The 15,811-nt window shown below is 44.2% G+C and overlaps 1 long non-coding RNA gene across 1 annotated transcript; it reads left to right on the top strand.

Annotated features, from left to right (window-relative positions):
* The first annotated feature begins 5,243 nt into the window (after positions 1 to 5,243).
* LOC113923869 lies at positions 5,244 to 10,421 on the top strand. Its single transcript, XR_003520442.1, has 2 exons — positions 5,244 to 5,408; positions 10,168 to 10,421. It is a non-coding gene; the product is annotated as an uncharacterized LOC113923869 (long non-coding RNA).
* Positions 10,422 to 15,811: the final 5,390 nt, after the last annotated feature.

The following is a 15,811-nucleotide window of genomic DNA, read 5'->3' as shown; positions in this document are numbered from 1 at the left end:
CTCTGTCCCTGAGGGGACTCCTAGGCTGATTTGGCCACCGGGAAGTGGGAGAAAGTCTTCGTGTTGCTAAAAATAAAAAACAACGACCTTCCTCCTCCCCAGCGGTTGCAGTCTCCAGGCCTGGCTGTATGGTGAGACGTCTGAACACGCACAGGATGCCAAGCCTTCCAGATGAAGAATGGATCACAGTGCCAACCATGTGGACGTGGATCTCCCCCAGATGGGCTTTGGCACATCTCCCCCATCTGTAGTATTTCCTTCATCCAGGTGATTCATCTTGCCTCTGCCCAGCATGGTGGAAAACTTGATTCTCATTGTGGAAGCAGGAGAGTGCCATATTTCTGCCCCTTGCTCCGAGCCCCACTGATTCTGATTTAAGGGGCAGCTGCTCAGGTGTGCTGGGAACAAGATAGGGTCTATTTCATTGCTCAGCTGCTGCAGGGGCATCTTGCAGGAGAGGCAGTCCATTTCTATCACTGATACCACCTGTATACTCTGCTGAGCATCTGTTACAAGGTTCTACCTTATCCAGTCCTCGCGGAAATCCACTGAAGTGTTCAGTCTACTCCCAACTTCCAGATGGGAAAACCAAGACTCTGAAATAAAGAGATTCGCCCCAAGGTCACGCACACACAGCTAGTAAATGAAGAAGTCTGGATTCCAATCCAGGTCTGTCTCACCCCAACAACTTGCCCTCTTCCCCCCACCTCCTGTATCCTATCAGAATGCTCCCCTTTTCCCCTGAGAGGAAGTCAGGGCCCACAGTGTGAGGAAAGAGATAACACTTTGCTCTGAGTCCCCCCAAAAGCCAATGACCACAGACTACAGAGCCTAGATCCCACACTCTCTCCAGAGCCTTTTATTCCAAGTCTGGAAGAGACAAGAGAGAGCCAGCACATGGGTAGAATGTATGGATTACAGAGAGCCCGCTCACACCTTGCTTTGACCACGTTCCCACGCACCCAGGGAGGAGGACACTGTTGTTATTACCCTGTTAGAGAGGCAGAGATGGGCTCAGCGAGGTTGAACAACTTGCCCCCTGTCCAGCCGGTTCACACAGAGCCCTGGCACTGGCCCGGGCCAGCCCGTTCCAAGCCTCCCAGCTCCGCACACCACATATGGGACCATTTAACCAACAGAGTCAGGCCTTGAATTCTGTTGTGAAATTGCTAGGTTGTTTTCTCTTTAAGTGTTCCTGCAAATATTTGGGGATTCAAAACTTTCTTTTCACTTATGCCCCTCCTGTATTCACTCCTCCACCACGCACCCATCTGTGTCACAGGGCCATCAAGGAAACAAAACAAGGAGTTCCCCCTTATCTCTGTTCAATGATACTCAGAGACCATAGTGTATAGATTTTTACCTACACTTGTATAATTTGCTCTATAACCATTTGCTTTATGCCCATCACCAAAACTCAACTGTGTCATCAAGAATTTAAAATTACATGTGTGCATATTTTTCGTGATTTTTATGGAATTTTTAACCTCTGCTTTAGACAGTGTTTTCTATTTGCTAAGATGCAAGGGGAAGAGTTTGAGGTCGGAGGAATCCTTTGGTCAAATGGTCCCATATGCAAAAGCATAACCAAGAATCTAGACAGGGAATGGCAGGAGAGGTCTCTAACCGGAGGGGATGTACCAAGTCCCCTACCATCAGGATGAGATCTTGCCAGGGAATGGCATGAGCCTTCAGACAGTCAGGGCTCCATCTCTATGCCCATCTGAACCTCACTTCTTTACTTCTCCACAAGAGCCATTGTCCTTCCATTCCAGGGAAAAGCTTTATTTTGTCTGATTATTATAAAATTATATGTATATTTTCATACTAGACCAGAATGTGTGAAGAAGTAAGTAACAGTCACTTGAATTTCCCCTAGCCAGAGGCCACCACTGTCAAACATTGGGAGACGTTAACTTTTGACACCTTGGAAAAGAAAAGAAATTCAATTATGTCTACACATTTTCATTATTGTTGTTCTGGTAAATAAAGAAAGGAAAGAAACGTGCTATGTAGTTCTGTTTATATGAAATTCATAACCGAATATAGAAGTCAGAACTTTGGTTGCCTCTGGCAGAGGTTGGCTATAAAGGAGCACAAGGGAAGTCTTTGGGGTGCTAGAAATGTCCTCTATCTTGACTAGGGTGATGGTAACACATATGTGTACAATTGCCAAAACTCATTGAACTTAAGGCTTGTGGGTTTGACTATAAATTTTTATATCTCAATAAAGAAAAAGAAAGAAAAGGAAGAATCTTGGGCAATATTACAGCCAAAGACCAAGCTGGGGAGGGGGATGAAGAAAAAGAAAGCATGAGATTCTCAGCTAAGACAGACTACACACAGACCCAGAGCTTTACAGAGAGGGATACAGGCTTGGCGCCTACACCGGCCTCCCCCAGCAGCCCCCTTTTGCAGGCCCGCACTTCAGTCCAAGAGGAATGGATCCTTAAAAGGGGAATGCAATCGTCAGTTCCTGCTGGAGCCCACCATCTACCAGACTCTCTCCTCTTCGATGCTGTGACTCCTCCATGCTAGTCAGACACTGCATTTCTTGGTAGGGGCGGGGTGTCCCTTGGAGCCCAATAAGAATCTGTGCTGAGTCAGGAAGGAGGCTGGAAGGCCTTAAGTTTCAAATAGGTTAGGTTCCAAAAATTTCTTTCTTCATCGCTGTCTGGGACTCAGAATGTTGTCTCTCACAGTGACAATGTTAAAAATGGTCAAGGTTTCAAGTTTCTCTTCCCCAAAAAACCTATTAAATGTCTACTCATAAGGTAAAGAATTATAGGCTTGGTAGGAATATAAGGGTGTTGAATTATACTGGTGCCATGAAAAGCAAAATCTGCCCCCACCCCCAAAATGTACCTGTTATTTGCCAGACACTGTGTTAGCGTTTGGGATTCAAAAATGAAAAATCTCATGATCTCTTCCCTCAAGCAGTTCACTGTCTAGTAGAGGAAGACAACCTTGTAAATACATAAGTGCAATAAAATTCATAGGTATTGTGATAGAGGTAGTCATAATTAAAGAAAACAGAAAAATAAAAGTGATGCTAGTTGGCAGGGGAGAACACATTTTGAAGCAGGGAGAGTTGTTGGGACAAGGAATTAGATGAAGCTCTGTGGAGAGACTCTAGGGTCCTGGGGCACTTTGAAGGGCAGTGGTCCTAGATCTGATTCTACTTCAAAATGTATGTCTTCCCTTTTCTTTTTTCTTTTTTAAGATTTTATGTATTTATTTGAGACAGAGAGAGAGCATGAGCAGGGGGAGGAGCATGGAGAGAGGGAGAAGCAGACTCCCCGCTGAGCAGGAAGCCCAACATGGGGCTGGATGGGACTCTGGGATCATGACCTGAGTTGAAGGCAGACTTAACCGGCTGAGCCACCCAGGCATCCCTGTGACTTTCCTTTTCACTGCAGAGCATGACCGTTGGACTTCTCAGTCATGTTTGGGGTTGGTTGGTTTTGACTTTCAAATTATTTGAAGGCAGTAGAAGTGGGCAATACTTACAACTCCAAAGAGAAAAGAAACGAACATTTGGAAGGTATATAAACCTTGAACAAGGCTGTCAGAGGTAAATTTGGCCCAGTGATGAAAGAGGAAAAAGCATAAACCCCAACACTGGGGAAGAAAGAAAGGCCATTCCCTATACCAGCCACCAGATGGTGAAGTTGGGCCAGGATAGCTTGGTTGCCTTCTTGAAAGCAGAGTGGGTTAGTAGACTGTGCCCCCAAGAAGTATGGCGCCACTTAAAAATCACACACTTACAGTATTTGGGGATTATGTAGTCATTCAACCAACATAACGCATTTACCATTTATGAGGAAATTTGCAACTGACCAGCAATTAGCAGGGTTAAAAGATCTAGTGGATCATGATCCTTGCCCTCAAGGATTATTTGGGTAACTAGAAAACTAGTATTTAATGTGCCCAGACATAAAATCCCCTATGTTTTGTTTTGTTATTTTTCCTCCTGATGGTGTTGTATCAGCAAGTCAGGAGTAATAACAATGCAGGATCTACTGACCTCACACAATTGTTCTGAGGGCAGAATGTGATCAGGAAGTAAATATGCCTTTGTCAAGTTCTGGCATTAGACGAGCATTAATCGTTAAAATGGTTTTCAGCTGTGTCCTCCTCTTGCTGGTCAATTTTTCATTCAACAAATATATACTGTGCACTTCTGCTGAGCAATCACTGTTATGGGCACTGGGAACATGGCAGTAAAGAAAACAGACAAAATCTCTGCCTTCATGGAGCTGACATTCCCCAGTAGGACAGTCTGCTGACGCTAATAAAAAGATTCATCAGCCACGTGAGAGAGGCAGCAAGCTTAAGGCGGAACAAAGCCAAAAGTATATATATATATATATATATATATATATATATATATATACACTCTGTGTAGAATATTGAAAAAAATGGAAACAAACCATGTGTCCTTTAATGCGGTACTGGTGAAAGATTGTGTTGCTTCTGTACTAGAGAAAATTGTGTCACTATTAAAAAGATGAGAGTAGGGGCGCCTGGGTGGCTCAGTCGTTAAGCATCTGCCTTCGGCTCGGGTCATGATCTCGGGGTCCTGGGATCGAGCCCCGCATCGGGCTCCCTGCTCAGCGGGGAGCCTGCTTCTCCCTCTCCCACTGCCCCCCTGCTTGTGTTCCTTCTCTCGTTGTGTCTCTCTCTGTCAAATAAATAAATAAAATCGTTAAAAAATAAATAAAAAGATGGGAGTAGCTATCTCTATGTAGTAGCACAAGAAGATCTCTAAGACCTGTTAAAGGAGGATAAAGCAAGTTCCAGAACAATACATAATATGATCCCATTGATGTTTAAAACAAACACTTACCTGTTTGTTTATTGACACGCTAATGTACAGTGACCTGTCTATACACTTAAATGAGATCTTAGAGAAAAATTCTGGAAAGATACACAAGTGACAACAGCGCTACTTCAAGTCCACATTCAAGGGAACAAAGGGGCGCTGGTGGGGGAATGGTGTGGACCAGGTACGTTTACTGACTCTAATGTATACAAGTGTACAATGTATACTTCTTGATTGTTTCACTTCTGGCAAAAAGAGTGCACTGGTATATGGCTTGTGTAATTAAACAAGGTGTATGCATGTGGGTACAACCGAGTTATAGCAGTATGATTATGGATGACAACCGTTGCTCTTTTAATCTCCTTTAATGTTGTTTTAATATGTCTATAGAGAGATACATACACATAGATGAGATGAAGCCAAACATAAAAGGTGGAATTAAAACACGGTGCCCTGGCTCTGAAATCTTGCCTCTTCCCACCCCACCTGCAGTTTATAGTGAAACCTTTTTTAAGAGCATCATGGGACGTTGGATAGAAATCCTTGATCTTCTAGTTCTGAGGCACATGTAATTATTTCACAGGTAAGTAGCCTCAAGGATCTTTTCGATAGATATGACTTCATTTTGAGAGCATCATGCCTCTCCCGGCAGTAATTGAGCTTTGGCTGGAGCCAATGTGGGGGTTCTGGTATGTGCTGAGTGACTCCCAGTCAGGTTCCCCTGGCTCCCAACCCAAACCAAGTGAGCTGGCCTTGGCTTTGGCTGATCTTTGAAAACCAGCTCATTCATCCTGTCTAGATCTCTTCCACTGTCTCTCTCTCTTTCTCTGGGACTGTAGGCAAATCTTCTGGGTCTCCAGTGGAAGCAGCTGGCCTGCGTACCCTGTAATGTCATTTATACCCCTAAACTTCTCATTTCCACAGTGGCAAATTGTTACAAGGGGCCACATTCACTCACATGCACCTGCCATGTGCTGAGGACGAACAGAAGCAGAAAAGCAAGGTGTCTGGCTTTAAGGGCCTGCTCTTGGTGGAGTCAAATTCTTGGGGAAGTTGAAGCCAATGGAACTGCTAGAAAGGCGGACTCTGAATAACCATTTGGAGACCCTCCTGCACTTCCCTCCAGCCTCCTGCTCTAAGTCTCTTGCATAAAGTTGGGCTCTGCTCCTCCAACCCCTTTGTTCTGAAAGTAAACTGGTAGTGTCCCTAGCCATGAGGTATTGCTTCAGGTCCTAGAGACGGGCCCACAGCCGTGTGACAGTGGGGGAAGAAGAGTCTCAGCGTGGGGACAGGGATAGCCTGAGGCCAGAGTGAGATCCGAAAAACTGGAGTGGAGACCCAGGACCTTACAGCGAATCTACTGGCTCAGTCAATCTTTATTGAGCACTCGCTGTGTGCCAGGCACTGTCCTAGATTGCCGGAGCACAAGCATGAATCAAGGGCACTTGGGACTTCCAGACCGGGCTCTAGGTTAGAAGCCTTTCCTGAGCAGGTTGATACCCTCTGTTGGAGAACATTCAGATCTGTGCCCTTCTCCACGGGCCCCTCAAACAGTCAGTTCAACCCCTCTTAGCCGCCAAGGAGCAAAAAGCTGCCAGAGGAGACCCAAGCATGCTAGACCCTGGGTCAGAAGGGGCTAGGGGTCAGATGTCACCCAAGACGGTGCAGAAAACTCCACAGTGCCCTTGGTCGAGGCCAATCTCCAGCAAAGGGAACTTGCTTCCATGTGCTGAGGGCGGATAGGTGTTTTCCCAGAAGTGTGGCAGGAGCGGAGAATGAACCGGACTTCTCATTCCTTCTCCCCACTTCCCAGCTGTGTGACCTGGTCAGTGGCTCAACCTCCTGTGTCTCAGTTGTGAGACGGGAATAAAAACAGTCCTACCGATTCTTCTACTTTCAGGAGATGATCTGGAGATTAAATGAAGTCATGGATAGAAAAGTAAATTATAAAGCACTTTACAATACAAGTGGATGTTGTCATACACTTTGAGGCCATCCCTCCCTCCCCCTCCAGGAAGGCCCTCTGCCACCAGCTGTGTGAGCTTTCCCCACATGGCGAATGCAGGAACATTCATGTGGGTGGCAGAAGGAATCCCTAGCCGAATCACTGCTCGTTGGTTCGAGGGGTCCTTCTAGAACCCACAGATGCCCTCCCAGGATTTCCCTTAGGAGGCAAGTGGACAAGCCAGCCCTGGCGCTGGCTGAGCCGTCCCATTACTACTGCGGGCTCAGGCCCCACACTGAAACCCATCAAACCAATGCCATGTATGCCCAACAGGTGGCGATAAGTGGCATTTTCAGGGTGCTCCATGGGTGCCATGTGGGAGAGGCTCTTCCTCAGCAGGAAGGAGGAACTCTGGGGGCAGGAGGGGACCCAGCGCCTCTGGTCCTCACGTGCTGTCAAACTTGGGCAAGTCGCCTCACCTCTCTGGGCACCGCTGTCAGATGGGCATTGTTTTTTTAATTATAAAAGTGACACATGATCATAAAAAACGTAAATGTGACAGAAGAGGAAAGAGTCCGCGAAGATGCCTCCCCCAACTCCACTACCGTTTACAGTCCATTATAGAAATTCTTCTCAATACAGGAATAGTTATATATGCTTCTTGAACAGAAACTGGGATCACAAAGATACCTTGTCTCTTGGACCTTTTTTTTTTTTCCCTATTGTATATGCAGGTCTGCCTCCTTCCTTCAACCACCTGCAGAGTGTTCCAGCATCTATTGGGCCATTTTGTGACATTTCCATAAGATAAATTCCCTGGCATGAAATTACTGGATCAAAAGTCTTTCTCCACATCCTCAATACATTGAGTGTTCTCTTCCTTTTTAAGACTTTTGAGAGTGATGAGGGAAAATATTATTTTCTTCTCATTTTAAACTGCTCGTTAGCGAGGTTGAGCATCTTTTCTTGTACGTTTAGTGGCTATTTATATTTCTTCTTCTGTAAAAATCTTTCTTACGTCTTCCAATTTTTCTATTGGCACGATGGTGTTCTTCTTATCTGAAAGCAGCACTTTATATAGCAAAGCTCTTAATCAATTGCTTGTCATGTGTTATGTTACATCCCTAGTTTGCCATGTGTTTATAGTGTGTATCTCCCATACCAAAGATTTGAATATTTATACAGGTAAAATTGTTAGCTTTTTTCCTTTATGGATCCTGAGGTTTATCTGTTTTCAAGAAAGGCTTTGCACATTCTCAAGATTATGGAATTATTTTTATCTGGTTTCTTTTGCAACTTTTGTCATTTAAAAATATTTGTGCATCTCTAATACATCTGGAATTTTTTTTTTCTGTGAATGTGGCATGAGGTCAAAACCCACTTTTTCCCCTCTATTTAAGGGATAACTGATTATTCCAGCACTATTGATGCACCAATGTAGCGTTTCTCTAAAACACAAATTACAATCTTTATCACATAACTTACATTTTACTCCATTAGCCTATTTTATTCTATTCTACCTTCTACTTTGTTTATCTATTTGACATTTCTATAACATTAGCATACTGCTTAATTATTCTGACTTTTGTAATATCTTTTCAAATCCAATGGGTCAAGCCCCATCCCATTTTTCTTCTTTTACAGAAATTGTCTGTCCTCATGGATCTGTCCTCCTGGATAATATTGAGAGTCAACTTGCCAGTTCTTTTAATCAGAAATTTTATTGAATTTACATAAAATCTATAAACTAACTTGGGGGAAGAACTGAGATCTTAACAATATTTAGACATCCCAAGCAGAAAGAAAATAATTTATTTTATTTCGATTTTCTTCAGTGTATTCAAACTTGCTTCTAAAAGGTCTTAGATATTTCTTGCATGAATTGGTTTATTTTCAGTTTTATGGTGATTTATGCTTTTTTTTGTTCTGTTTTTGCTGTAGCAAAAGGAATGATTTTTATATTTTCAACTTGCTATTTCTATTATATGAGAAAACTATTTAGTTTGTGTCTGGGAATCCTTGCAAACTCTCTTATTGTTTCTATTAAGTAATCTGTTGAGTCTCTTGGATTTTCCACTTAATAACTGCTTTACTTATTATCAAAGGAAAACATGTCTATTGTAGAACTTGAAAACACGCAAAAGGAAAGGGACAAATAGTACCTGTAAAATCTACTCTTTAGAAAAAGTTATTCTTGGGCGCCTGGGTGGCTCAGATGATTAAGCGTCTGCCTTCGGCTCAGGGCATGATCCCAGGGTCCTGGGATCGAGTTCCGCATCGGGCTCCCTGCACCTTGGGAGCCTGCTTCTCCCTCTGCCTCTCTCTCTCTCTCTCTCTCTTTCATGAATAAATAAATAAAATCTTAAAAAAAAAAAGAAGAAGAAAAAAGAAAAAGTTATTCTTAAAACTTTGATGAATGTCCTACCCCCCAAAAGATATATTATACACATATATTGTATATGTTATATACATTTATATATATATACACACATATAAAATAGTAGAATTTATATGACATTGTACATATATCTACTGAAGTATACAATGTATAGGTCTAAGAAGTAAGTCAATATATGTATACAGAGTTGTTCAAATAGCCTCATACTTTGCATAATATTTTCTAACCCACTTTTCCTACTTAATAAACTATCACAAAAATTTCCCACAATGTTATTATTCTATATCATCATTTCAACAGCTGCATTAAATGTATGAATTTATTTTAAGCAACCCCCAACTGCAGACATGTAGAGAGTCAATTTTTTAATATTAGAAGTCTAAAATGAACATCTCATTACTTAAAGCTCTGTGAGTATTAATGATTATTTCTTGAGAAGAACTTTCTAGGAGTGGAATTCTGGGTCCACAGGCACGCAGAAATCTAAGGCTTTGGTGACAAGTTGACAAATTGCCCTCCAGAAAACTTGTACCAATTTATTCTTCTACCTCCACTTTTCAATACCTATTTCTTCTTCAGATACCACTTTTTTCAGTAAACATGGTACCACAGGCATTTCTTAAGTCTTAATCTCACTGGCAATGTCATTTTAATGGTAACAGAGTGTTTTGTCAGCCACCAATCCTCTGTCGGAGCCCCCGCAGTTCCGTTTCTGGGATAAACCCAAGAGTTCCCAATTTCCAGACTAAGCAGCTTCGTTTGATAATGGGGAACCCCAGCTTTCGGCTCCAGTTTCCAAAGGAGAAATAAAATGGTTAACTCAGCCTTGATTTCATTCGCTCTCTGCTGCCGGAAGGTGGCCAGGGGGCTCCATGAAATGTTAATCATTCTAAGAGATCACTAGCTACTTAGCAGAAGATCCATTTGTGCTTTAAATAAAAATGCCCCTTCCCTGTCATTTTTTATCAGTGAAAAAGGTGTCCCGTTTCTCCCCATCAGGTGTTCACTTGGCAAGAGACTCCTAATCCAGAAACCGTTCCAGCACGGGGATAAGTTTTTCTAAGCAGCAAATGACTACAAACACATCTGCATTGACAAGTCACAACTTATATCCTTCTATGGTGTTTCTGCTCTTTTGAAAATGTTAATAAAAACTTAATGTGGAAAAAAAACAACTTTTTCCAAATATGTGTACCAATAAGCCTGAGGCAACTCATACTTTCTTATAAAATAAAGTAGGTCACTCACATCAATCATGTTGTCTTAGCACATTTTTTCCAAATTAGGAATTCTCAATCCATCATACAACATTATGGCATCCCTTTTCCAAACATTTCCTTTTAATATGCTCTTTAACATGATAAGCAAATCTAATAGAATACATTAGTGTCACTTCTCAGTGATGGAGCGTTTCCTCCTGTTGCAATTCACGATGAGTTCAGGGGAACATTTTTACTAGCTTACCATCTAACGGCAACCACTTGTTGAAAATATGACAGTGACCCCAAAACTACCAAGGCCACACTTGGGTGTGAGTCACAGGACTCCTGCCTCACCTCTTCATGTGTCACATATGTAGAAAATGCAAAAGATGTGTGTGTCCCAAAGCAAAATAATAAACCCAGATTTGTGTGCAAAAGGAGTGTTTATATTCAGCCTGTCGAATGCAGGAGGGCTGCACATGCACACAGACTGTCCTCTATAGATCAAAAGCTTGTACTGGGCTTCGTTTTAAAACCACATTGCTCGCAGCACATTGCCAGATCTCCTGGATCACGCAGAAAGGGAGGATCCTTGGCTTTATGCGTGTGAGATTCTCCAAAACCAGTTACCATCTTTTTGTAAGTGAACTTGGACCCCGCAGGAGGTGCATGCTTTGTTTACGACCCACTTGAGATAAATATATTTGCATGTTCCTATATTTGACAACATGTACCTGGCAAAAACAGGGTATTTATTTCCACTCGGATCTCTGGTTCTGGGACTCATGTGTTCAGTGTTAGCACTTGCGTTTCTTTAGGGATTTTTTTATTTGGACGGAGTTTTGGAATAAAATATTTGGGAAAGTTGGGGATGGGAGAGGTTTGTAGGGCGCCCAGGAATTCAGCTGTTTCAGGCTTTTGGCCACCCAACAGGAAAATATCTGAGTGGAAAGGGGAAAGTTCAGTCTGTTTTCTGGACCTTTCATTTGGACACGTAGGGTCCTGTGGACACTGGTTTAGATTCCCCAATCTATAAGCCACATCACTCCTCCCTCAGGCCTTGAGGAAGGGAAATTAAGTTTTGGATTCTGCTCAGCATAGCTCCCTGATGCGGGCCCATTCTTGCGCAGAGCTAACGACATGAGGCTGTGTGTGCCCAGGAAACGTCATGAACTCATTTGTTGAAAAATATGAAGCACAGCTCCTGCCCTTATGGAGCATGAAGTCAGGCTTGATATCAAGCCGAACATGATGAGGAAAAGGAAAAAGAAAAAAAGAAAAAAGCCCAGGTTGTTCAGAGAAGGGAGAGATCACTGCCAGGTGGGGGTAGACATAATAAAAGTCTGATAAGATAATAGATGATCTTTGAACCAGGCCCTGACCGGTGAGTAGGTGTTGGATCTGCAAGGTGGGGAAGGGGCAGTCTAGGTCAAGGGCTCCTGGAGAGTCAAGGGACAGGCATAGGGAAAGCACACAGGGAATGGTATGCATGACAAATAGTTCAGGACCAATGGGACTCAGGCGGCATAAAGACAGGCAGGAGAAGAACTTGAAGGAGGAGTTTAAAGTAAGCATCTGAGAAGTCTTGATGCCAAGCTAGAGTGCCAAGGCTCCAGAGAGTGCTCCCTGTCCGGTGCCTCAAAATCATTCTCATCACATCGGTGCATTTACTGGGAATAGCGAGATTATTAGGGTGACAATGGTGACGGCGCATTTGAACCTCCTCAATCTTCCGTTTCTTTTACACGTCTCCTGCTATACGTAAGCAATAGCTATTGCAAATTAAAGTTTTCCATTGCCGAGACTGAGAGCATCGCCCTGGAAATTCCTGCTGGCTTCAAAACCATTGCTCACAGAGGTCTAGGATTCTCCCAAGTTTCGGTCTTTTCCATGAGTTGATTAAAATGTGTAGAAGCTGCCCCTTTCCTTCTGGCCCATAGACCCAGAGGGGACTCGGCAATGGAAGACTTCAGGAGCTTTGGTAAACTCATTATTTTGTTCCACAAACATTTATTGAGCAACCACCGTGTGCTCCAACATTGCTCTATCTGCCCGGGACAAAGTGTGTCAACAAACCGACAGGGTCCCTGTCTTCATGGGGCTTACTTTCTGGTGGGAAAGACAAAAAGCGAATAGTGATTTCAGAGTGAGGAGGAGACAAAGGACATTGACCGAGCCGCTGGAGGCTAAAGTAGCACACCCCACGTCAGCGAAGGTGGTCAGAGCTGGCCTGAAGGATGAAGGCTGAAAAGGAGCCAGCGAGATGAGGAGCCCGGGGGGAAACACAGAGGCAGAGAACGCAGCAAGTGCAAGTGCGTGGAGCTGGGAGAAGCCAGAAAGCAAGGGACAGGCAGCAGTTGGGGCTGGAGGGCGGCAGGAACCGTCCTGGGATTTGAGGTGCCATGGGAAGTTCCTGCAGGGTTTTAAGTGGGGGAGTGACCCAGCTGTGAATGTTGGGGGACCCGCCGTAGAAGCCCCCACTAGCCACCATCTGCTTCAGCCCCGCCGTCGCTGACTTGCCCTGCAGAGTCAAAACAAGCGCTCGAAGTGCATCAGCTTTTATTTTTACAGCAATCTTTGTACCCAAACCACCGTAGCATTTTTAATAACAAACTGGCAGGGAGTCAGACATCTGTACTTGAAAAAAACAGCGCAAGCCAAGTATTTCTAAATGTTTTATATTTACTTGTAACATTAGAATAACCATGAGGTTGCTTTTTGCATAATCGGAACCATTCTCATTAGGGTTCGACAGATCTCATCCTTCATGTGCTTGGGTGGTGGTTTTCATTAGGGCACTGACATGCATCTGATGGGAGTGAATCTTTCCTTGAACGTTTGTGGAAAAACGGGAAGAAGTTGAGAGAAGCCAGGACAAGCTAGGAAAACAAGAACTCTGCAAAGATAACCATTGGCTTGGAATTGGGGTGCCATGGAAAAAGCCCAGGCTGGGCAACCTTGGGCAAGTCACTTAACCTCTCTGAGCTTCCATCTATTCATAAGCAAAATGGGGATGATAACAGAACCTATTTCATGGAGTTGTGGTGGGGTCTAGATGAAATAACATAGGTTGTGCTCTGGCTGCCTTCCTCCAAAGTCAGTATTTAACATGCAAGATGGAGATGCTACCCCCGTCGATTTGTATCTTTTTTTCTAAAGTAAGGTTGTAAGATTTATCAAATAAAAATGCAGGATACTCAGTTGAATTTGAACTTCAGGTAAAAAACAATTATTTAGTAAAAGCATGGTCCATGCAATATTTGGGATGTGCTTACAGTAAATAAAGATTTGTTGTTTATCTGAAATTAAAATTTAAGCATTCTGTGTTTTATCTGGAAACTCTATCTTAAAGATTTAATGGTCCTAAGAACCTTAAGAAAAAGTGTTTTTAAGACATGATCCAGTGTTGGTCCACTAAAAAATCACCAGAATCAGAGGCGGTTTACAATCCTTGCCAAGACCGTGTCTTTCTCGCTCTCTGAATCCCCAGTGCCTAGAACACAACCCACCCAGTGGGTGCCCAATAAAGATGCACTGACTGAGCAGCTACAAGACTGTGAGCCCTTGTTGTAAGTCAGTTTTGGTAAGTATGTCTATTTTAAACATGCCTTATGGATCAAGCATTTCCTTTACCTGAAGCTGGTGAGAAGGCAGACCCAAGGGCCGCTCCAGCCCTCACTCTCCACTGCCAGAGTAGACCTGGAATCGAAAAGAAAGGCAGGCTCCATGCTCCCGTTTTCTCTCTCAGCCACCTGCAGCCAATATGGAGCCAGATCTGTGCAGTGTCCATCTCAGCCCCTGCCCTGAGCTCCCCTCCAGGGCTCCCCGCAGAATAACGTGGGCTGCAAGAGTATTTCGCACCAACTCACCTCATCCTTCATTTATTTTATTAAAAAAGAAGATAAAACTTCAGGTTCAGCATCCATTCTTTTCTTCCTCTTCCTTCTGGTGACCAGGAGACATCTGGGCTTGGAACTGGGGAATGGTGGGCTTTCAGGCTGGGAGAAGCTGTGTGTGTGTGCGGGGGTGGGGGTGGGGGGGCAGGTAGTCAGGTGTGGCCCCTCCTGGGCTTTCCAGGCCCGGGAATGTCTGCATTTCCCAGGAAGTCATGAGCACAGAGGATTTCCCCAGGAATCTGGGCTGGGCTTGTAAAGATATGATCCCAACATCAAGAAAAGAAACCAGCCAGTAAATTCCTAGTTAGTTCATTTTCTAAGACTTCTGAATGTGTTTTGAATTTTCTCGAAATTAAGATAATCATAAAAGGTTAAGATATTTAAACAGAGCTCCACCTGATCCCAGGGCTTGATTTGTATGCTTAATTAGTTCCCGAACATATGGTTCAGAGCTTCTTATAAAAACAGGGTAATGACTCGAGGTATATTCGGGTATTAGATTGAACGATGTTAAAGGGACATTCAGACCCATCTCAAAGGCCTTAACCTGCCCTTGATCTGTGCTGGAAGCTTTTGCTGACATCTGTTTCAAAGAGATATTAGAAAAAAAAAAAACTTTCCAGTGGCCTCATGATAAAACAAAAATCCATACGGAGATAGACATCAGGCATTAAAATACTTAGGATTCAACATCGCCTGAGGAATGTGTGGCCCCAGAGTCTACCAGTGGAGGGGGGGCGGGGGTGAAGGGCTCATGCAAAGAGGAGACAGGGCCTCTGAGCATTACTGACAATGCGGTGCCTGGGCTCAGCCTAGAGACTGAGCAGCTGGGTCACAAATGTCCCCAGGGCCCTTTGTTCTTTCTTGTGTTTCGCTCCCTGCTAATAAATCAGGTGCTCCTGTGGGTGGAACATAATTCAGGTCACCAGGAGCCACTTCCCCAGCTACCATGCAACCCCACTGTTCCCCACGCCCTCCCAGAAAAGCACTTTTCGGGACCCACGCCCACCCCTCGGACAGGTTGGAGTGAGGTATGGTGCTGACTCTTCCCCACCACCTGGTCTGGGTGTATGACCAGTCCCACCCTTAACCCGCATGGTCAGTAAAGGGGAGATCTCTATATATATTTGCTCTGCATAAGACGGCCTTCCAGACTAGTCCCGGCCAGCCCCAAATGCCAATCAGATTGCTGCCCTAAGTCCTTCCTATATAGGCACTCGGGGTCCATTCTAGTTGTGGAAATTTTGGCCACAGGTAGAAAATGGCTGTTGGGGCCATACGGCGGGCAGCACGGGGAATGGGGCCCATCTCTGACTTCAGGGATCCACTGCTCTGCCCAAATTTATGCATTCGTCCGTATAGTCACCTGTCCTCTCAACGAACACCCATCAAGCACCTGTTGTGTGGGGCGGTGAGGTACTGTGGGAAAACCAGAGCTGGTTGCAGGGCAGCCCTGCCCTCCAGGCGCTCAAGGTCCGAGGAGCTAAGGCAGAGACACAGGAAGACAGGGATGAGCGAGGCCGGCCCGGCTCTTGGAGAGAGGTG

Source organism: Zalophus californianus, chromosome 15 (assembly GCF_009762305.2).
Source record: "Zalophus californianus isolate mZalCal1 chromosome 15, mZalCal1.pri.v2, whole genome shotgun sequence".
Classification (NCBI taxonomy): domain Eukaryota; kingdom Metazoa; phylum Chordata; class Mammalia; order Carnivora; family Otariidae; genus Zalophus; species Zalophus californianus.
This window is presented reverse-complemented; position numbering and strand designations above follow the sequence as displayed.